The sequence below is a fragment of the Cryptomeria japonica genome, chromosome 5, assembly GCF_030272615.1.
Source record: "Cryptomeria japonica chromosome 5, Sugi_1.0, whole genome shotgun sequence".
Classification (NCBI taxonomy): Eukaryota; Viridiplantae; Streptophyta; class Pinopsida; order Cupressales; family Cupressaceae; genus Cryptomeria; species Cryptomeria japonica.
Genome location: NC_081409.1, coordinates 513562975 through 513580666, shown reverse-complemented (window position 1 = coordinate 513580666; position 17692 = coordinate 513562975). Strand labels below are relative to the sequence as shown.

Here is a 17692-nt window from a genome sequence, read left to right as displayed (position 1 = left end):
AGTTTTAAAAAGGCATATTTGACAGTGGAAACCTCTTTGAGGCACTAGAGGATGGAAGGTTGGACTCTCTCCCAATGAGCCAAGAAAGATCATCTTTGTTAGTAGAGTAGTCACACAAAGTCAACTTGGGTAACAATGAAAATTTAAAAATGGTATACTTTTCAAAGTCACTCACACCAATATAGAAAGAAATCTTCATATAATTCTTCACAACAAGGAAAATCAACTTTGCATTGTCCTACACTGATATGCCAGGGCTAGACTTTGAGTTAGTCCTCCATTGTTTGTCTCTTAATCTAGGGGCCAAACCAATGAAGCAAAATTTGAGAAATATGAACACACAAATTATCTATTTAGTCAAATTTGATTTGAAAAAATTGCTAGATGTGGGTTTTAGTAGGCCAATTGCTTATGTGAAGTGGATATCAAATGTAGTTCTAGTTACTAAGCTAAATAGGGGCATAAGAATCTGCATTGACTTTGGGGATACATAAAGCATTTCCTAAAGATGATTTCCCCTTACTGAATATAGACATGATCACCAATCTCATATTAGGATATGAATTGCTATCTCTCATGGATAGAATCTGTGGTTATACTCAAATCATAATAGCACTCAAAGATCAACACTAAACTACATTCACATGCCCATGAAAACATATTGTTGGAACACCATGCCATTCAACTTGAAGATCAAAGGGACAACCTATCAGATAGCAATGCCAATAAGGTTCTATTACATGATGCATAATATAATTGAAGATTACATCAATAACTTATTAGAAAAATTAGTTACATGAGGTAGTGATGTAGAGCCAGGCAACAAACTACGTGAAAACATTCTCTCACCCACAAATACTATGTCCAAAACAAGTTCTTTTGTTTGTTCAAGGTGTGAACAACATGCCTACCAAATTCTCAACTCACACAACAATTTATGTGACTGGATCCATATCGGTTTAATCTCTTTTGATACTGATATGATGAAAACACTCTACCCTTATGTGAACTGGTTTAGTATCTTTCGATACTAGTGGGATAGAAAATATTGGATTTTGTCTATTGGTGGTCCAACCAACACAAAACACCCATAAGATTTGGCTATTAGATGTGTTAGGGAATACTTGCCTCACAACTGTCCTATTGTCTAGTAGCCCTATCGGTAGCCTAGTAGACCTACCAGTTGAGTTTTCCAAACACAACTTAACAAAATTACAAAGGATAAGACAAACTAAAGATATATTCAGATGCCCTTTATCTAGTTACACAATTACTCAAAGGCTTAGACTCTAACCACAAGTTGAAAGGTATGTACCCTTACTATCCTTCGAGACCTAATTAAGCCAATTAGGACTAATTTACAAAGAAAGTCCCCCTTGTATTAGTCCCCCGACTAAACCAACACTTCTTCAAGGTGACGTAAGGTGTCAAACCCACAAATCCAAGGTTTCAAGACTTGATCCCATCTTCTTCATCTTCTGCAAGTGATTTCCACTTCTACAGATCAGGCGGTCACATAGAGATGTGTTGGCATTCTACACTCTAGTGAGAAATGATGGTGTTGTCATTGATGGAAACCTACTGGAAACCTTCAGGCAACCTCTCGACATTCATCTGGTAAACCACCGGCAGGCACCGGCACTCCAGCCGATAGGAATAAAGTTTTGTTTATTGTATTTAATTGTAAATATCTTTTTGTAAAGACGACATGGCATATTGTAATAGACTCATATATGTATGAGATCTTGTAAATCATTTTGATATAATATAGACAAAGGATGATATAGGAGATAGGAATGAGTGAATAATAAGGACGGATTTTGTATAAGGTTTATGGTTATAGTATGAACTTAAACTGGTACTGAACCTGGCATAGTTGATGTTGATTTGAAGCAGTACATTGTATTGGATTTTCATAATCCATTTTGTAAGTCAGTGAGACTTCCATTTTGTAGATTGAGCAGTGAGCTCTAGGCAGTTGGCTTTCCTGCATGTACAGGCCCCTCATTGTAAGTAATATTTATTCATTGGCCAGTGAGTGAATATTCTGGGTCACAAATCGCACCGAGCTTTTTCCCACACTGGGTTTCCTTGTTAAACATCTTGTGTTATGGTGTGTTTTCTATGTTGTCTTTATTGTTCCTATTTACTGCATTAATACTTGTTTACCGGTACACTATTTTGGAATGCAAAATCCTTAATAATGTTAAATATTTTGTTAACCGATTAGATACTTATTCACCTCGCCCTCTCAGTATCTTTGGGACTATCATTAGTCCTAACAAGATGCCCGCCTAGGGTCAATTCAATCTCTTCAGGCTTGGAGCCTCCCTACAAACCAACACAAAAATATTATAATACAATGTCCCTTATAACATTTTCCCCATAGGTTTTTTGGTCCTCTGATGAAAATATTAGATTAAGGGCATCTTTATAATGAAACCCTAGGTGTCGATAGGGTTTTTGACCAGTCGGGTTAGATTTGGATGGATCCCTACAACTCAATTGTTACAAAACCTCAAACTTGATTCAAATGAAAGGTAAGAGACTTCCTTAACTCATCCAATTGGTTTCATACATCCACCAATCCGTACTGATCAGAAATGAAAAGCAAAAACACAGAATTTTAGAAAACTTCAATTATATTGTATTGCTCCAAATTCCAAAACATCATCAATTTCATCAACTTAAACAACTATGCCAACAACAAACTGGAATCAATATAAGTGGTCATAATATAGCCTCCCTAATGGTTTCCAACCACTTTTCAAATTTTGGAACCATTGGAGGATTAGTTATCCCTTTTTGCAACATTTTGCAATGACAACAAAAGTTGTCAACTTGCACTTTTCAACTTTGGCGACTCCAAGGTGTATTCAACCTATTCCAAGGATTGGTCTGATGTTTCTAAGACCAATATTTATTTTCCCGACTCATGCCTAGACTCCTACTGACCCACATGGTCATTTATCCATGGTGGCTTATAAAATGCAACCATGACAATGCCTTACATCAATTAGGTTTTATTGACTCACAAAACTATCAACCTATTAGAGATGATCATTTTCACCTCATGGGTGATATTAGGATCTTTTAGACTTTATTTGTGTCTTTGGGTTCTCTTGCACCATACTCCCTGGGTGATTGAATCTCAAGTCCACTTGAGATGAGTTTTGACAATGTAGTCCCATGTTTCTTCATCTAGTCTTCATCCATCCATACTGCATTTGCCTAAGGAAGTCCTTGCCACTTGACAAGGTGTTGTTTGTAGACCTTATTCCTATTTTTCTTTACAATCTTGGTGTCCAATATCCTTTCAGGTTTGGTTGGCTTTTGACTTGGAAATTCTTTCAGTATGTCTACAGCATCCTCCACCAGAAATGTACCATCTTCTTGCATTGTACCTTTGAATGGCGTCAAATATGCAACATTAAAGATTGGGGATATACCTATATCTAAAGGTAATTGGATTTCATATGCATTGTTCCCAAAATTATTGAGTATTGGACAAGGTCCAACCTTTCTCATCATGAGCTTTATGTGTTTCCCTTTTGGCAATCTCTCCTTTTTCAGATTTGCCCATATCATGCCTCCAACTTGGAACTGCACATCTCTCTTTCTTCTGCCAGCCTGCTCCATGTACTTCTTTGTACTTCTTTGCAATTGCATCTAGACTTAATCATGAATTTCCTTTATCCCTTCAAAAAATTCTTCTCCACAAGCATGGATATGTTCAATTGAGGGTAGATTTCTCAATTCTAACACACCTCTTGGATTCAGTCCATAGACAATTTGGAAAGGGCTCCTTCTGGTACTCCTATTGACAGAATCATTATAGGCATGTTCTTCTTGGGAGATTATGGAATCCCACTTTTCACCATGCTTCTTGGTGAGGAATCTTAACAAATTTTTGAGTGACCTATTGACCACTTCTGTTTGGCCATCTATTTGGGGATGATAAGTTGAACTAAAAGACAAGTTTGTGCCTAACTTCCTCCATAAAGTCCTCCAAAAATGTCCTACAAGTTTCACATCTTTGTCCGACATAATGTTTAAGGGTAAACCATGTATTCTCACAACTTCATTAAAGAAAAGGTTTACAACATATGTAGAATCACTTGTGCTCTTGCATGGCAAAAAATGTGTCATCTTGCTAAACCTATCAACAACCATAAAAATACTATCAAAAACTTTTTGAGTTCATGGAAAACCCATCACAAAATCCATTTTCACACTTTCCCAAGGTCTTGAAGGAATGGGCAATGGTTGGTATAGTCCTGCATTTTTTGTTGTCCCTTTGGCCTTCTGACACACCACACATGAGTCCACAAATTTTCTGACATCTGTCTGCAATTTAGGCCAGTGATAAAATATTCTCACCAACTCAAGAGTTTTTTCTAAGCCAAATTGTACCCCCATACAACCACTATGCTTCTCCTTAATCATGTTATCCCTCATTGAGCATTTAGGAATAAATAATTGGCTTCCTTTGAAAATAAGACCACCTTGAATAAAATAATCAAAATACTCTAAATAATACTAGATACCAAACTCATTGCATACCTTGTAGATGTCTTTGAAATCTTCATCTGCAGCATACATACCCTTGAGGGAATCAACTCCTACACTCTCCAACTAGATTTTTGAAACTGTTAGTGCCCTCCTACTAAGAGCAACTACAACTTTGTTTGAGACAACTCTCTTGTGTTTGATTTGTAAAGGTGTAGGCCTGAATGGACTCAACCCACTTCATATGCCTATGGCTCAATTTCTCCTGACTATTTAGGAAACTTAGTGTCTGATTATCTGTATAAACAACAAACTCTTTGGGAAGCAAATAGTGCCTCCATGTTTTTAGTACCTGAACTAATGCATACAACTCCAAATTATAGGAAGAATATTTATTTTTAGCATCATTCAACTTTTCACTAAAATATGCAATTGGCCTACCTTCCTAACGAAGTACTGCACCTATTGCCAAATGACTTGCATCACATTCAATCTGAAAGATTTTGTCAAAATCCGATAAGGTAAGAACCAGTTCTTGTGATACCTTTTTCTTCAACATTTAAAACACTTCATCTACTTTCTTTCTCCATGAAAATTTGCACTTTTGTCCATCCCTGATGGTCTCTAACATGGGAGCACAAATATGGCTAAAATTCCTGATAAACTTCCTATAAAAGGTAGCTAGGCCATTGGTGCAGGAGCACCTAGTTTTGAATCTAGTTTCTTCATTTTGGTGTGTTTTTTCATAGGTTTGTTTGGAATGGTGGATAAGAGTCTTCTCTTAGGTCTTACTATGTTTTTGTAGTGCTTTGGTAGGTTGAATGTCCCTAGGACAATGCATTTGCTCAATTTTGGCTTGTAAGCCCTTGTAAGCCTAAAATGGCAAAATCTTGCATTTTGATCAAAAATGCCTTGAATAGCCTTTTTTGGCATTAGGACATGTCAATATAATGGTTTCTATCCATCTTAGATGGTTTGGAGGACAGAATCAAGCATGTAAGGCAAAAATGCTCTTTTTGGCAAAAGTTGTCAAAGTTGCTTGACAACTTTTTGTAACGTTGAGCAACTTTTTGCATTTTTGTGCAAAGGGTTGGTTAGGGAACCGATGGAGAGTTATTTAGGAAAAAAATGGCATCTAAAATTTTTTAGAATCAATGTAATGAGTTTTTTCAACACGTGGAGTAGATTAGAATATATTTTGAGATCAATTTTGAAGTTTTACATTGCATTTGTCAAGAATTAGAGCAGCAATCCGTACTTAATGGATTGATTGCATTGTTGTACCTTTCTTGTTGTTTTGTACATGTTATTGTAGTGCTCAGGAATAAATTTGATTAGTTTATTTTCAGGTTTGAATTGAGTTTCCAATTTTGTAAGGTCTCAGCCTGAGTAAGGGTTTGAGAGGCCCAAACATGGTTCTAGCTTGAAGTCCTTTGAGTTCTTCTCAATAACCCTTGGGACCCGAGCCATGGAACCTTTGTACAATGTATATAACTTTTATTTTACTTTAGAGGTCATTGAAAGGCCAATGAGCATCATTTCTTAGGCAAGCTTAGTCATAGCCCAGTTAGGAAATGAATGAGATTATGCAAGTGTTTGCAGGAATGAGTAGGTTTGGAGTTGCAGAGTGTTTGGGAAGAAAAATTGATGTGTGGCAGAACATATGTGTGAATTTGGAGGTGTGGAAAATCAAGGAAGACACCTAACCCTTGGAAAAAGACTAAAATAAGCCCAAAACCACCCAAAAAAGCATTTCTCAGGTTTCGTACCTGTACGGTCGGGCTGAGTTTCCTAAATTCAGAAGTTGGAAAGTACTTCCAAAAGGGTATCTTGATTAGCAAATATTTTGTGTGGGTCTTTGGAGAAATTGAAAGAAAATCCACAAAAATCAGTTAGGTAGGGCTAATTGGGGCTCTAGGGCTACTAGGCCTAGGAAATAGGAAAAGGAAGAAGCGCTAGGGAAAATAATGAAACCCTCACACAAAACCAATTTATTGACCCTGAAAAACATCCCAAGTACCTACTACATCGTCTGCAAGCACTTTTTAAGAGTTTTAGAGTGTAAGGTTGGATTTACCTTGGTGAATCTCAACCATGCTTGAGCATCAAGTGAGCACATCTAGATTGGGAGAACTCCTAGAGAGCTTAGGTGTCTAAATTGACTAGAAGATAATATGAAAAAAGTATGAAGCCCACAAGAATAACATCTAACTTCCCTTAAGCAAGGAAATAGCTCTCTTTGAGTAACCTCCCCATCATAGTGGTATCAGAGCTTCCAAGATTTGGGAAGAAGCCAGCATATGACAGACATTGAATCAGTAGGAGAGAATAGTTTAAGGATGGTGACCAATGCAGTATTAGAAAAGAAGTTAGAAGACCAAGAAGAAGAAAATAGGCTCCTCAGAGAAAGATTATTACAACTAGAGAGTAAACTAGATGCAGTTGAAGATAAAACTGAGAAAGTGACAATCAAGGTCAATGAAGGGAAGGGAAAAGAAGTTGTAGAAGAGAATAAGACTCCTGAACAAGACCCTATTCTACCTGAAGAACCTTTCCTTAAAGTAATTAAAGCCTTAGGAGGAAAATCCCTAGAAGGAGTGCCACTTTTTTGTGGAAAAATGGATCCTGAGGTAGTCCTGGAATGGATAGAGGGGTTGGAGAATCACTTTGAATGTGATGGAATCAGTGAGGCACAAAAGGTGAAGGTGGCCAAGTCTAGATTGAGAGGGGAAGCATTGACTTGGTGGAAATTTATCCAAGAAGAGAGGCAAAAAGAGGGCAATAACCCCATAGCTACATGGAAGGGCATGTTAGCCAAGGTGAAAGAGGCATACATCCCTGAGGATTATGAGATCCAGTTGCACAAGAGGAGACAAAATTTGAGGCAAAGAGACTTGGATGTGAGCAGCTATATTGAGGAATTTCAGAAGTTGTGTCTAAGTATCCAAGGTAGTAGAGGATGAGAAAATTAAGGTAGCCAGATACTTAAATGGCTTGAGATGGAATATCAAAGAGGAATTAAGCTTGTTATGCCCCAACACCATGCACAAGTGCTATCAATTGGCACTAAGAGTGGAAGAAAAGAGCAAGAAGAAACAAGAACAAAGCAATAGAGGCAGAGGTAGGGGAAGAGATGGCAGAGGTCAGAGAGGTAGTTTTGGTGGAAGAAGCATAGACCAAAGATCCCAAGGGGAATCCAAGTTGGTTGATAAAAGTGGGGATTCTAATAGCAAGAGAAGCTATAGAGGAAGGGGATCCAGAAACTCTAGTAGATGAAGGTCTAGTGGATCGAGAAGAGGGTCCTATTTTGCCACCATGAAGTGCTACAACTACCATCAACTTGGACACCTAACCTATAGATGCCCTAAGAAGTCTTCTTCATCCCAAGGAGGTGAGAGGAGAGTAAATTATGCTCAAGAGGATGCAGAAAACATGAAAGCATCAGAAGTAAGCTTGGATTCAGAGGTTGGAGAGAACCTCATGATAAGGAGAGTCTTGATTAAAGAACCGGTTAAGGAGGAACCTAGCCAAAGGAGATCCCTTTTCATAATAAAATGTAAGATCATGGGAAAGGTATGTAGAGAGGTAGTGGATTCAAGATCCATAGACAACATAGTGTTAGAGGAAGCAGTGAGCAAACTCAATTTGCCAAGAATCCCACATAGTGATCCCTATAGAGTTACATGGCTCAACAAGGGGCAGCATGTTCTTGTAAATGAACAAACTTGGGTTGAGTTCACTATTGGAGGTTACAAAGACAAAATCTTATGTGATATCTTACCCATGGATGTGTTCCACCTACTCCTAGGTAGGCCATGATAGTTTGACAGAAAGGCAATACATCATGGAGAGAAGAATGCTTATACCTTCCAAAAAGATGGAACCACCTACAAAATCTAGTCCATAGGAGACCAAGTAGAGGGCAGATCCAAAGGTCCTAATGTGTTGCTGGTTGGTGAGAAGGATTTCATCAACACACTCAAAGAGGGAGAAGGAGTGGGGTTTGCCATGGTTGTGAAGCAAAAAGAGGACAGCAACGAGAAGAAGGTGAGCATTCCTAAAGAAGTGTAGTAGGTTCTAGATCAGTTTGAGGACATCATTAGTGATGGAACACCATCTATATTTCCTCCTCAATGTGCCATAAGTCATCAAATAGACTTTATACCCAGAGCTTCCTTACCCAATAAGGCAGCTTATAAAATGACACCGGATCAAAACAAAGAGATAGCCAAGAAAATTGTTGGTGTAAATAATTATTCATCTTGGATTTTATTACACCTTACTTAAGTTTACTTAGGTACATGCATTTCATATTAGTTTGGGTATGAGACACTTGGGTATTTGTGCCACATTGGGATAGTGTGTGTAGGAGAATTTCCACCTTTTATGGTGTGATCTTGTTGTTACACTCCACATTCAGTGGGTGATCCACCTCATGTGGAATATTATATTGTTTCTCCTACCTACCCACACCTATTTCCTACCTACCCTTGTTTCTTATTTAGCCACATGTCATGTTTGTGTGCTCACATATCCATATAGTCTTGCCTATATAAGCAGGCTCATATTCATTGTATGAAAAACATTGATTGATGATCCAGTTGATCAGTATTTTCATCTTGATAGAATACAATTTATTTCTATCATATATTTTGTCTCTCTTATTTGTGCTATCCATTGCCTCTTGATCTTGGCAAAATCTCACATGGTATCAGAGCCATTAGAGTGTCATTGGTTTGCTAATTGAGAGAAATTTGATGCTATTTGGGGTTGTGTATTTTGAAGTTTTCTATTGCAGGTTATTATTGAAGCTTGATAGGTCAAATCTGAGGTTACCATTGGATTTAGGAGGTCCAGGAAAGTCATTTTTGCCTTTTGTTTCATCCAAATCAGACTTCGGAGGCCAAATATAGAGGCATTTGAAGTTTGATGCTACGGCAAAAATTTTCCAAAATTTATAAATTTGCAGGCAATTTTCAAATAGTGATATCTCACTCATCCGGACTCGTTTTTTCGAGCAATTTTTTTTGGGGGGGGGTATAATTTCAAGATCTGTACAGTGGTGCAGGATTTTTCTGATTTTCGGATACAGGTTTTTTAGAAATCGTGAAATCCCGGTTTTTACAACTTTGGAGGCTTCATTTGGGTTCATATGGACTCCTTTTCAGGTGCCATTTTTTTTTAAAGTGCATATTTTTTCATCTACTTTCATAATCTACCATCTATTTGTAGTGATTTTAAATAGAAATTGTACTTTCAGTATTTGGCCATTTTTGGCATATTTGGTACTTGCATTTTGCTTGGATCTCAATTTAGATCACTAGCCGTCTTTGTTGAAGTCTCTTAGATCTCATTTTGAGAATTTGTAAATTGAAATCAGAAGTCCACTTTGCCTTGTTTTGCAAATGGCCCATTGTATACGCACTAAGTATAAAGTGCCAAAATCACCATTTTGGGGGGATTTCTTGATTGAGTATTTTGGGGGGGTGTCTTGTGTGATTGTGCCTCTCTCTATCTTGTGTTTTTTCATTTTGGTGCTATGGGTTCTCCTAGATTTCCACTTTTAACTCCTCATAATTATGCATCACGGAAAATTAAGGCATGGAGTAAACTAATGGAAAAAGGACTCATTCATTATGTAAATGAAGCTATTACAACACCACCTAATCCTAAGGCTGATCCTAATGCTCAAATTGAATGGATTTCTAAGAATGCTATGGCACTTGGAACTCTTAGAAAGTATTTATCAGATGACCTCATTTTTCACATTGATAAGTGTACAACAATTAAAGAGGCTTGGGATATTTTTAAGAAATTGTATGGTCAAGTTGATGAGATTAAGGGGTACAAGCTTGATAGTGAACTCACAACTTTGGATCCCAAGGATTTTGATACAATCCAAGATTATGTCACAAAAGCAACTGAGATAAGAGAAAAGCTAAAGGATTATGGAATTGACAAAAAGGATGCTCAATTGGTTTATAACTTGTTGGACAAGCTTCCTTTAGAGTATGTAGCCTTTGTATCTAGCTTTCACACCCATAGGTTAGCTCAAGGTTCCTCATACACTTCTCCCTCATTTGATTCATTCACAGAGATGTTGATACTTGAGCAATCTAAGTTGACCACGATGGGGATTCTCAAATCTTCAAAGTCACAAGCTTTGGTGGCTAATAAAGGGAATCAAAGTAATCAAGGAAAAGGCAAGAATCAAAAGAAACCTAAGTCAAAACCACATCAAGATGGAGCACAATCTTCCTCTCCACAACAAGGTGATTTACCATTCTCACCTAAGAAGAAATCATATAAGGACAATCTTTTTTGTGGATATTGCAAGAAGTCAGCACATGATGAACATCATTGTTATAAGAAGGATATTGATGAGTTGAAGAATCTTCTTGAGAAGAAGAGAATCAACCTACCTTCTAGAATGTCTACATCGGCTTCTTCTTCCAAGGATAAAGGAAAGGATCACTCTTTTGGGACAGATAAAGGAAAGGGACAAGCTCTTTGTGCTACTACACGTCATGATTCAGGGAGATGGCTTCTAGATTTAGGGGTTTCTCATCATATGGCATCTTTGCAGTCTATGTTTTCTACATTTGAGCCTTGTCACATGCCATAGATTTTGATGGGCAATCATACATACATGGATGTGATTGGGAAAGGATCTATTGCCATTGGGGATAACTCCTTCAATGATGTGTTGTGTGTACCCCACTTGACAAATAATCTTCTTTCCATCTATCAAATCACACATGGGGCAACTAGGAAAACTGTGGAGTTCACTCCTGATTTAGTTATCATTAGAGACTTGGAGAGTGGAGCTATCATTGCAACTGGAGTGGTTGATCATGCATCTCGGTTGTACTCTTTTTCAGATTTTGGTCCTATTGATAAGGTTGGTTCTTCCTATGTTGATGATTCAGGTTTTGAGGAGAAATTTGGGCATTTGAACTTGGGAATCTTTACATGTGACCCCGTTCTTGAGCCTTGCATTTCATCTCCTTCTATTGATATCACACCACCTATTGCACCTGATGATGTAGCTAGTGCGACAGTTTTTCCTTCTTATGATTAAGTGTAGCGGGATATTTCATGTCTTCCAGCTTCAATTGATTGGGATGCCTACTTGACAAACATTGCAAGTTTTTTTGTGGACTCCTACATTGCAGATTTGGGAGACACCATTCATGACATTCATCTTCTCTTTGATGAAGATGATCCTTCTTTGATTATTGCAAGGGATCACTCTGACCCTCTTGTGCATTCTCTACATGATCAATCTTTAGAGGTTGACATGATTGTGGATACTTTTGTACAACACTTGGAGGAGGTCTCTTTATCTTTTAAGGAGACATATGAGTCTTTGGATATTGTTCTAATTTCACCTCCACTAGATCTTGGAGTGCCTTTTTCAGCAGTGTGGCACAATTTACCACCTTTAGAGGGGGTACCTTTCAGCATCAACATGGGGACACTTGAGCATTTTTTCAGAGATTCCTTTCATCATGAGTATTTTTGCTTCATCTTCCCTTCATGGTTGGGGAGACTTCATGGATACATCTTTGGTTTTGTTTCTTCCTAAGGGGAGGAATGTTGTTCGACGTTCATGGAGCAGTTTCTTCATTCATCTTCAAGCTTCTATCATTGGTGTAGATTCCATATTGAGTGGGGGCTTCCTAGTATCTCCTCTTCTTCTCTCATATGGGGGGGACTTTTTCCTCACATGGGGTTTTGTCTTTCACATACTTCTATGAGAGTTCTTTGTATCTAGTTTTCATCTCTCTTTTGGGGGAGGGTTTTTTCCCATTGGGTTTTTCTCTCTTTCCCCGCTTTGTGAAAGATTTCCTTGCATTGGTTTTCATGTATTTGCATTTGTACATGGGTACCTAACATGGCCTCATAGCCGAGACCCATCTTGCATTACTTAGTTGCATTGTAGACTTAAGTGCATTCCCCTAAGTTGCACTTAAGTGGGGATGTTGGTGTAAATAATTATTCATCTTGGATATTATTACACCTTACTTAAGTTTACTTAGGTACATTCATTTCATAGTAGTTTGGGTATGAGACACTTGGGTGTTTGTGGCACATTGGGATAGTGTGTGTAGGAGAATTTCCACCTTTTATGGTGTGATCTTGTTGTTACACTCCACATTCAGTGGGTGATCCACCTCATGTGGAATATTATATTGTTTCTCCTACCTACCCACACCTATTTCCTACCTACCCTTATTTCTTATTGAGCCACATGTCATGTTTGTGTGCTCACATATCCATATAGTCTTGCCTATATAAGTAGGCTCATATTCATTGTATGAAAAACAACAATTGATGATCCAGTTGATCAGTATTTTCATCTTGATAGAATACAATTTATTTCTATCATATATTTTGTCTCTCTTATTTGTGCTTTCCATTGCCTCTTGATCTTGGCAAAATCTCACAAAAATACAAGAACTCCTAGATAATGATCTAATCAGGAAGAGCATCAGCCCATGTGCAGTACCCACCATTTTGGCTCCAAAGAAGGGAGGTACTTGGAGACTTTGCACTAACTCTAGAGCCATAAACCAGATTACTATCAGATATAGATTTCCCATCCCAAGAATTGAAGACTTGATGGATTATTTGGGGGTGCTGAATACTTCACTAAGATATATCTTAAAAGTGGTTACCACCAAATCAGAATAAAAGAGGGTGATGAATGGAAGACAACCTTCAAGACTATAGAAGTACTTTATGAATGACTTGTTATGCCATTTGGACTCACAAATGCCCCTAGCACATTCATGAGGCTCATGAATGAAGTCCTCAAGGACTACATTGGTAAATTTGTTGTTGTTTACTTAGATGAAATCTTAATTTTTCGCAAGTTTAAAGATGACCATCTTAAGCATATAGAAATTGTCTTGAGTAAACTATGTGATGAACAACTAACCATCAATTTGGAGAAATGTGAGTTTATGAAACAAGAATTGGTGTATCTTGGGTTTGTAGTCTCAAGAGGTGATTTGAAGATGGATACCTCTAAGGTGGAAGCCATAATTAGTTGGCCTACACCTAGGATAGCAAGTGAAGTGATAAGTTTTCATGGCTTGGCTCATTTTTATAGAAAGTTCATCAGAGGGTTCTGTGAAATACGTGCACCCATGCTTGAGACAATCAAGGGAGTTGTGAGAACTAAGTTTGTATGGACAAAGGAAGCACAAAGAGGCTTTGATCTCTTGAAGACAAAGGTGGATACTCAACCGGTATTTATCCTACTTAGCTTTGACAAACTCTTCACAATTGAATGTGATGCAAGCAGCATAGCGGTTGGAGAAGTTTTGAGTCAAGACAATAGACCGATTACCTTCTTCGGTGAGAAACTCAATGATGCAAAGAAGAGGTATTCCTCCTATGATTTGGAATTGTATGCACTTGTCCAATCACTTAGGAAGTGGAGGCATTATTTGTTACCTAAGGAATTTGTGGTTTACATTGATAATCAAGCTCTTAGCTTTCTTAATTCACAAGAAAAGTTGAACCATAGGCATATTAAATGGGTAGAGTATTTGCAGTCATATACCTTTACCATCAAACACAAGAAAGGATAATGTAACAAGGTAGTTGATGCATTGAGTAGGAGGTTACTAACAGTGCAAAAAGTGCTGCTCAAAAGCATTGGAGTGGATAGCTTCAAGAATTTGTATGAGGAAATTGAAGATTTTGTTATTGCCTACAAGGTTTGCCAAGGATTTGGAAACCATTTCCATAGTGAGTATGCAGACCACACCTTGCAAGATAGCCTTTTGTTCACAGGAGGGAAGCTATGTGTTCCTAGAGGGTCTATAAGGGAAAAATTGATCCAAGAAAAGCATTATGGATGCTTGAGTGGACACTTTGGTTTGAACAAGAATTTGGAACTTGTCCAAAGATTTTACTTTTGGCCTAAGATGCAAAGAGATATTAGAAGATATGTGGAGCAATGTGTGGTTTGTCAAAGAGCCAAGGGTACATCTTCCAATGTTGGTCTTTATCAGCCTTTACCTATTCCCAACCGGCCATGGGAGTGTGTAAGTATGGACTTTGTGGTTGGTTTGCCAAAAACCAAATTAGGTTTTGATAGCATCTATGTTGTGGTAGATAGATTTAGTAAGATGGCACATTTTATTCCATGCAAGGTCACTCATGATTCCAGCCACATTTCTCACTTGTTTTTCAAAGAGGTTATTAGGATTCATGGTTTACCTATCAGCATTGTGTCAGATAGGGATGCAAAGTTTATTGGTCATTTTTGGAAGACTTTGTGGCAAAGATTAGGTACTAATTTGTCTTTTAGTTCAGCCTATCATCCCCAAATAGATGGTAAAACTAAGGTGGTTAATAGAAAACTTGGGTATCTACTTAGATGCCTAACAAAAGAGTATGGTCAAGCTTGGGATCAGATCATCCATCAAGTAGAATTTGCTTATAATGATAGTGTGAATAGGTCCACTGGTAAAAACCCTTTTGAGGTGGTGTATGGCATTCATCCTAGAGGAGTTTTGGAACTCAAAAATGTGGGAAAGATGGGACAGTGGAGTGGACATGCCTTGGACATGGCCCAATCAATGCAAGAGGTTCATGAGCAGGTTAGGACAGCCCTATTGGACACTACTCAAAAGATCAAAGACAAGGTGGATGAGAAAAGGAAACATATCCAGTTTTTTTTTGGTGATATGGTGATGGTTCATTTGAAAAAAGAAAGACTTTAGAAAGGTGTCCCTAGTAAGCTTTAGATGAGGAGGATAGGTCCTTGCAAAGTTTTGGCCAAGTATGGCAGCAATGCATACAAGGTAGACTTACCCAGTGATATGGCTTTGTCACCCATTTTCAATGTGGTAGATTTGTGTAGTATAAGGGCACACTTCTAGTAGAAGATAGTAGAGTTTCATAGGTCTCTCAAGCACCTTCAGACCTTCCCTTACCAGCTTCACCCATTCCCCAAGTCGAGAAGGTGTTAGATTCTAGAATTTTGAAGAAAACAAGGCATACCACCTACATGGAGCACTTGGTCAAGTGGAAGCACCTTCCAACATCAGAGGCTACTTCGATACCTGAGGCAGACTTCTCTAAGCATGTAATTCCATTTTCTTTGTTGCCTCGAGGAGTCACTTGACTTCTTTTCTTTGGGGGAGTATGGTGCAGGAGCACCTAGTTTTGAGTCTAGTTTATTCATTTTGGTGTGTTTGTGCATAGGTTGGTTTGGAATGGTGGATAAGATTCTTCTCTTAGGTATTACTATGTTTTTATAGTGCTTTGGTAGGTTGAATGTCCTTAGGACAATGCATTTACTCAATTTTGGCTTGTAAGCCCTTGTAAGCCTAAAATGGCAAAAACTTGCATTTTGATGATAAATGCCTTGAATAGCTTTATTTGGAATTAGTAAATTTCAATGTAATGGTTTTTAGTCATCTTAGATGGTTTGGAGGAGAGAATCGAGCATGTAAGGCAAAAATGCACTTTTTGGCAAAAGTTGTCAAAGTTGCTTGACAACTTTTTGCAATGTTGAGCAACTTTTTGCATTTTTGTGCAAAGGGTTGGTTAGGGAACCGATGGAGACTTATTTAGGCCAAAAATATAATATAAAATCTTTGAGAATAAATGTAATGAGGTTGTTCAACACTTGGAGTAGATTGGAATACATTTTGAGACGAATTTTAAAGTTTTACATTGCATTTGTCAAGAATTAGAGCAGCAATCCGTACTTAATGGATTGATTGCATAGTTGTACCTTGCTTGTTGTTTTGTACATGTTCAGGAAGCAATTTTATTAGTTTATTTTCAGGTTTGAATTGAGTTTCCAATTTTATAAGCTCTCGGCCTGAGTAAGGGTTTTAGAGGCCCGGACATGGTTCCAACTTGAAGTCCTTTGAGTTCTTCTCAATAACTCTTGGGACTCAAGCCATGGAACCTTTGTATAGTGTATATAAATTTTATTTTCCTTTCAAGGTCATTGCAATTCCAATGAGCATCATTTCCTATGCGAGCTCAGTCATAGCCCAGTTAGGAAATGATTGAGATTATGCAAGTGTTTGCAGGAATGAATAGGGTTGGACTTGCAGAGTGTTTGGGATGAACAAGTGATGTGTGGTAGAACATATGTGTGAATTTGGAGGTGTGGAAAATCAAGGAAGACACCTAACCCTCAGAAAAAGACCAAAACAAGCCCAAAACCACCTAAAACAAGCATTTCTCGAGTTCTGTACCTGTACGATCAGACTGAGTTTCCTAAATTTAGAAGTTGGAAAGTACTTCCAAAAGGGTATCCTGATCAAAAAAAATTTTGTGTGGGTCTTTGGATAAATTGGGAGAAAATCCACAAAAACCGATTAGGTAGGGCTAATTGGGGCTCCAGGGTTACTAGGCCTAGAAAATAGGAAAAGGAAGAAGCAATGGGGAAAAGAATGAAACCCTCATGCAAAACCAATTGATTGACCCTGAAAAACATCCCAAGTACCTACTACATCCTCTTCAAGTACTTGTTAAGATTTTTAGAGTGTAAGGTTGGATTTACCCTGTGAATCTCAACCATGCTTGAGGAACAAGTGAGCACATCTGGATTGGGAGCACTTCTGGATTGGGAGCACTTCTAGAGAGCTTAGGTGTCTAAATTGACTAGAAGACAATATGAACAAATTATGAAGCCCACAAGGATAACATCTGACTGCCCTTAAGCAAGGAAATAGCTCTCTCTGAGTAACCTCCCCATCAACCATGAAAACTCCTTACATCACCAATTGTTCTAGGGGTTAGCCATATGAGAATGGCATTCACTTTATCAACATCCATTTTCAGATTTCCTCTAGAAATCACAAATCTAAGGTAAGTCAGTTCTTCCTGCAAAAACACACACTTTTCCATGTTTATCATTAGTTTCTCTTCATTCAACCTTCTCAAGACCGTATCCAAATATGTTAGGTGCTCCCCCTTGTCTTGCTAAACACTAGGATGTCATTTAGATACACTATGACAAACTTACCAATGAACTCCTTCAACACCTCATTCATGAGTCTCATGAAAGTGCTAGGGGAATTTGACAACCCAAATGGTTGATGGACTTAAGTAAAGCACTGAGAGGGGGGGTGAATCAGTGACACCAAAAACAACACTACTTTAAACACTGACCGATAGATATACTTAACAAGTTTGTTAA

The 17692-nt window shown here is 38.0% G+C and overlaps 1 protein-coding gene across 1 annotated transcript in view; it reads right to left on the bottom strand.

Moving 5' to 3' along the window:
• The window catches only part of LOC131064857 (uncharacterized), a 29753-nt gene that overhangs the window by 4118 nt on the left and 7943 nt on the right, over positions 1-17692 (bottom strand). The window lies entirely within an intron of this gene.